The sequence below is a fragment of the Lissotriton helveticus genome, chromosome 6 (genome assembly GCF_964261635.1).
Source record: "Lissotriton helveticus chromosome 6, aLisHel1.1, whole genome shotgun sequence".
NCBI classification, from domain to species: domain Eukaryota; kingdom Metazoa; phylum Chordata; class Amphibia; order Caudata; family Salamandridae; genus Lissotriton; species Lissotriton helveticus.
In genome coordinates, this window is record NC_136067.1 from 1,038,383,366 (window position 1) to 1,038,390,092 (window position 6,727).

The window sequence follows — 6,727 nt, forward strand, 5'->3', positions numbered from 1 at the left end:
GCTGATTTGCATATAGCCAGTGTCTAACCCAGGGTGGTGTGGAGTGCAAAAAAACGATGGATTTAGGCCCAGATCCTTGTACTGGGGTGAATGTATAACATTGTTCTACATTCTGTCCATCAACTAAGTTTTTTGCAATTTTCACCCGAGTGGGCTGGGTATGCTCAGACGTGAGTCCCAGGCTCTCCACACCACTGGAGTCAAGCTATCCAGGCTGATGAAGGCTGATAGCCAGAAACCGGTCCTTGGATGCTTGATTCCGGTCTGGGAAAGACATGGCTTGGAAGTTCGGACTGGACTGTTCCCATGAGGCACAGGGTCAGAGCTGATTTGCATATAGCCAGTGTCTAACCCAGGGTGGTGTGCAAAAAAAAGGTGGATTTAGGCCCAGATCCTTGTACTGGGGTGAATGTATGACATTGTTCTACATTCTGTCCATCAACTGTGTTTTTTGCGATTATAGACATGAAGCGGATACACCATTATTTTTAGGAAAATATGCTCTCTTATGTTGAAAAGTAACAACAGCCTACTTACTCAATTAAGGTAGTGGACAGCAACCTGATCTCATGCAGCCTCAGCAACCTAAACGTCAAGTTCTTCTAAGAGGCAACGAATGGTAAAAGTAAGCAATTGCTCTTGTATAGAGCTATTTATTTAGTGCAAAGTTGACGCAAGAAACTTACATGTTCTTGCACGAACTTAGTTGCAAAATAACCCCAAGCGTAAACTATTATCTGATAATGCTGAGGGGATAGAACAGGATAAGCTGAAACAAAAAGCATATTTTAATTATGTGACCCTTTTTCCCTAAAGTGAGGTTAAAAGCATGCGATATGTTAATGAAAATCACTTCCAATGATCTAATCTTGATTTAAAATCGTATCGTCTGCACTGATAACAGCGGTGGGGTTCATAATTCTATAATGTTTTGCCTTATATTGTAAGAAATGCCGCACAATCATTATCGTTTAAGGATTAAAGTAGACATAATTCAGAAAATTATCTCTTATATATGCAAATGCGGAGACCCCACACGAATCGCACTCAACTTCCAAATTGCCGAAATATAAGGCTTATGGGAGATTGGTAACGGTCTATTAAGAAGAAGTGATGCAAGCCAACGTCACAAATTATTTTCTAGAGCATTATTTTATGGATGCAACGCAAAGGAACCAATGTTACCTGAATTAATATCGCCAAAACAGCTTCCTGTTTCTATGTTGCTAAAAATATCTAATCTTGACACTCATTCCAGTTCTATGGATAAAATACACATGGTGTCAACATAAAATAAATGAAGTCAGTGATTTAATAACGTAACAATCAAAGGAGAATACAAGAAACTCTATAAGTACCTTGTCTAAAAATGTTAAACATCCCGCCTCGCTTCCCAGTTTATGTAGTTGATTGCGTGTTTGGATACTGCAAACAACAAAACAAGGAATATAAATTCATAAGTCATTACCCGATTATGCCCCAATCTAAAGTGATTTTGCAGTTATGACATCCGATTAACACGTATCTCAAATAATATAAATGCTGCACGAATTGCAACAAAGAAGTCTTCTTGATATGAAGAACCTTCCTTCATTTCGTCAAATATGAAAAGGAATACCGGCGAAAGTACATACAAATAAAAAAGAGAATATTTTTTAAGAAAAGTGACATTAGCAAGATTATCGTGCTTTTAAACGATAATTTCAGTCAGAGCCTAGAGTTGCCAAAGAATCATGACAGCATTATAACACTCACCAAAGTGAACGTGGTCTAAAATCGATAGAGACTGGGAGCGAGGCACGGGATTCATGGCTTCTGGTAAAAATAGCACCGTTTGTCAAAAAAGCCCGTTATTTAAGCTCTGTGTTCCGGAAACTGAGGACACACAATGGTTTCAGGTGTGTTGCTCCAGCACCTGACCGAAGCGCGCACTCCCCTCCCGAGGGCAAGGAAAGCGCCGATGGACTAGCAAGGTCTTCTGTAGAGACAAACGAAGGACTCCATATATTACCTGATCGTCAGTACCACTTAAAGGGAATTTGAACGGGCAGTTTCTATAGTATTATGACACATTTAAAGATGGACCTGAATTCTGTGTCATTAGAAAGGTATAAAACCGGACCAAAACAATCAACTGTGAAGTAATCGGCTAGAGAATAAAACAGAAATGAAGAGTATAAAATATAAAAATACAAAATAAATCATCAATGTATAAAGCTGGCCTTATCAGCAAACAACCAATAATTGTTACTTTTCAACATAAAAGAGCATATTTTCCTAAAAATAATGGTGTATCCGCTTCATGTCTATAATCAGCAATACTAGGTGTTTTAACAATTCAGGAAACTCAACTTAAGGTTCCTTCCTTCCCCATTTTTTCTCCATCTCTTATGGTTTTTTCTCCCCTATCCATTTCCCATTGTCACTATTTGTTGAATCCTGGTTTGAAATTAAAATGCACAAAGAAATGAAAGCCCGTAGTTAAGGCATTGTTGAGTTATTCAAAACTCGTTTTTGTTCCTCCAAAAAGAAGATGTAGTTATATTGCTGTAGGTTGACTATATTAGATTTTATCTGTACAATTAACTTTTTATTTAAATATAGGTATTAGTAATTATATTATGTTATATTGATTTGAATATTGTCCTTTTTTATTTGTTTTCACCTACTTTAGGTTATACTTGGCTACTCCAGAAGAAGGCGCTGGTCGCCGAAACGCGCGTAGAGAACTATCTGTTATGCCACCTTTAAAACTGTGATTTGTCATTTTTTAATGTATATTGATTATGTATTGTTGAATTTATGAATACTTTGATAATGTCTAAATTGATGGCTAGTATGTATGTTTTGTGATTGTTAATTTTAAACAAGGTCAATAATACATTTTGAGTACAGACCTACTACTTCTTCTTTAATTTATTTATTTGATTGGAAAGAACTCTTAGTTCAAGTGCCATGGTTGTTATTTCACACGCCATTATATGAATTCTGCCATTCATAATTCTGGACTCTGTTTCAGATAAGGGACTGCAGTGTATACTGGCACGTGGTTGGAGACACACCGGTGACAGCAGGTGAGCAGTGAGGCCTGGGTCCTCAGTATCGGCACTCTCTCGCCCTCTACCTCTCTTTCTCTCTCTCCCTCTCCCTCTCTTCCTTTCACTGTCTCTCTCTCTTTCCCTCTCTTTCTCTCTCTTTCTCTCTTTTATTCTCTCTCTCTTCCTTTCACTCTCTCTCTCCCTTTCTTTCTCTCTCTCTTTCTCTCTGTCCTTTGATGAGCGCATGACACACCTTCTTATCTTGAATTTTGTCTTGCAGGCTGTGACTTACAGATTGTCCAGGGAAGACCTGCCTTTTTGAGTTTAATTTGAATTAAATGATTTGTTTGGAAATTCAAAGATGAATGAATGATTCTCCTATTTCTGACTACACATGAATGTTAATTGTTGTAATTGTGCGACATCCGGCGAATTGTTTTGTTCATGATTTCGGAAATTTTTGTCCGGGGGAGGGGGGAATCCTGGGGTTGGTGGAGGTGGGTGTTGTGGCCTTCTTGTGTGTCCGAGCTGCATGATCAGTAGCTCCATGGCATCTGTTGTTCTTCAGGTGTGGCTTTGGGCTGGGCTCCCTTTTATGGTGCAGGTTGTCGTCAGACTGTACACCAGGTATGAGCAGGTGTTAAATCACTGCTGCTAACGCGCCTTATCGCTTGTTTTGGGATCTTATCGCCGATCTGTCTGGTTGCTGAGAATGTTGCGAATTGTGTTGTTGCAGCTTTTTGCACGGGAAAGCCTACTCTGCATATCATTAGCGTTAGTTGCCGGTGTCATCTGTGGCGATGTTTTTTGCGGCTGCTATCGCAGAAAAACTGGTGATATCGGATGTTAGCACCAGCTTGTGAATAGGACGATAAATGTATCGCCACTTTGGATGTGATAAAGTGCCGCTAATTCTGCGATAGGTCCTTGAGAATATGCCCCTAAGTGTGCTGACCTCTAGGGCTGTGCAGTGGGCTACAAGCCTAGGCTCAAGGTCTGTGAATACCCAGCAATATCAACAATGTTTGTTTTATTTTTTAAATGGTGGGTTACTTTGGGCCCTCCACCAGAGTCAATGAGTCCTGGGATATTCTGTCTACCCCATATTGTTTCTTTATTTGTATTTTTCCGTAGATGGGGACTGGATCTCCGCATCTCGTAAAGACAGCTGGACCATTTTTCTTCAAGTTGCAACCAGCCGATCAGAGACTTTGGTGTCTGTGGACCCACCTTTGGGTGGGCAGACAAGAAATGGATGACGCAACAAAATGCAGTATTTGTAAACTTTGAAATAGACTGCAAACCTGGGTTTGTGGACCATCTGTGAGCTAACAGGTCAGCTATCTCTACTTTGACATACAGGTCACATGAGTTTCAGGCTCTGAGGCGATTCAATTCTAACACTAATTTTTCAGAAAAAATACTGAATGGATATAAACCAACCGGAGAAACGGCACTTATGTGATCAAAGTTCTACTTTCATTCCACTCTGCTGGAATTCTGTTCAGCCATTTTTTTTTTAGAAGAGAACAAATATTCATATGAGCGTTAAAATGGGAAATACTTTTTACTTACAACTTCCTCCTCCCTTTTTGCCAGCTGCTTGATGGATCTGCACAAAACGTGCCATGACAAAAACAAAATGAATTGACAGATCGTCAAAAGGCACCTAATGTGCCATTATGTAGTTATGGGTCAGTCCCAGTTCACATAGAAACGCATACTTAAACCAATAAATACTATATTCCTAATCGCCTCATTTATAGCATTAATTTCAATGTGATATGTAATCACATCTGTAACACATTTTATACCATTCGCAAGTAAATCTGTCACTTCAAGGGAGAGGTCATGAGCATTGCATTTGGTGTATGAGTTAGGGTTTGCATGCCTGTTATGTGAGATATGATTTGTGTTCCCAACTTCAACTTGCAAATTTCAGTGCCTTTTCAGTTTTATTTTGTAACAATAAATCTACTTTAACTGTATTTTTTTCAGTTCATTTCCATTTCTTTATAAACCTACGTTAATGCCTTAAACCCATTTCTAGGCACAACTTCACTTTAACTGCACTTCTTCAGTTATACTTTTATTTACTTGAGTTTAATTTTTTATTATTTGTACATCGTCATGTCACTTTAGGGGTTAGGATTACTGTGTATACATATGTATAGTAATGTTTCCAGCAATCACAACATGCCAACAAGTGTTTTTCAATATTTATGAGAGCTGAAAGATGATTTAAGAATAGTCAAAAACAATGGCAGCATGCACTGTGAAAGTATGAGTCAATGTTTTATTTTGTTAGGAAGCCCTTTTAATATAAAAAATATTTTGGCTTCATATGTCAAAAATGTCGCTGGACTTCATGTTTATCGCTTTAGTGAAAAATAAATTGTCATTTGACCTAGCGAGTAATGGTTGCAGGAAAGCATTAATCTGCAAAGAAGAATTCACAGCACATGTATGCAATCACAATTTTGACATGCCCTTTTAGTTTTTTAATAGACCAAAAGTTGAGGAACCAGAGGACACTAACGCAAAACAAATTCTCTACTAGTCAGGTGTTGACCTCTGGATATCGTCACTATTGTTTAATAAAAAAAAGACACAATAAGAAATATATTAATCGTATGTTTCCTTCTGCAATTTACGCCAGTTTCCAACTTTCATGAGATCCACACAATGAGGAGTATGCATGGAACTGCACAGTCCCTATTTTTTTTCATGCATCATTTAATGTAAGGGGCGGGGGGGGGACAGTCTAGGCAGGTGTGCGCTCCCTCTCAGCATGGTGGACAACTTCAGTTGTCTGATCCCCTAGAATGTTTGGACGCCCCTTGACCAAGGATGCAGTAGCAGAATGAAGCTTCTCCCAGTGATAGAGGAATTCAAATGCAACCATGCAAGAAGCCATATCCACCAACTGCCACTACAGATGAGGCGGCCATCTTTGTCGATGAAGCACTAGAATGTTGTTTACGTCACAGTTTTCCTTGCTATCAAGTGAAACACTGCAAAATATGGGACTCTTCCTTGTTTTCTTCAATAATTATCGTATTAGAGTTTGTGAGACTTACTAAGACTTCGAAACTAAACTGTTCTTTCTTTATCATTATCATGTCAGGTATGCCTTATTACCATATTAGTCGGTTCTTGATCCCCTGGGCAAATTATATTTCTGTGTATTTACTGCTCTCATATAAAATGTTAGTAAAATGTGGATTTTGGGCCTGATTACGATGCCGGTCCGACTCTCGTCCAACTGGCACCGTGGAGGAAGCTGGACCGCCCGACTAGAAGTCGGCGGTCCCACTGTCCGCATTACAATGCATTGTGTATATTTTGCATTGTGGCATGTGCTGTGGGCTGCAGCACACGCCACAATACAAAATATACACATTTGAAACATTCCTGCTCTATGTCGCAGGCATCATACTTTCCGACTGCCTTTTAATGGCGGGTTAATGGCCATGAAATGGCAGGTGGATAGGGACATCCTAATCATTATGGCTGTTCCTGAGCAGGCACCGCCCCATTATAAGGAATAGGAGTCCGTTTGCCGCACTGATGGGATCCTGTCGGAGGCGGCAATCTTCCCCCAACAGCCTTGCTCTGACTGTCTGCATTGAAATGCAGAGGTCCGATCCAATGGGCTGGATGGTGGTGGGACCACCACGACAGCCTGA

General features: G+C 39.7%; 1 long non-coding RNA gene across 1 annotated transcript; it reads right to left on the reverse strand.

The window, feature by feature from the left end:
• Positions 1 to 686: 686 nt before the first annotated feature.
• Positions 687 to 1,861, reverse strand: LOC144761635 (uncharacterized). Its single transcript, XR_013595827.1, has 4 exons — positions 1,756 to 1,861; positions 1,359 to 1,425; positions 1,186 to 1,260; positions 687 to 769 (listed from the first exon to the last, which is right to left on the reverse strand). It is a non-coding gene; the product is annotated as an uncharacterized LOC144761635 (long non-coding RNA).
• Positions 1,862 to 6,727: the final 4,866 nt, after the last annotated feature.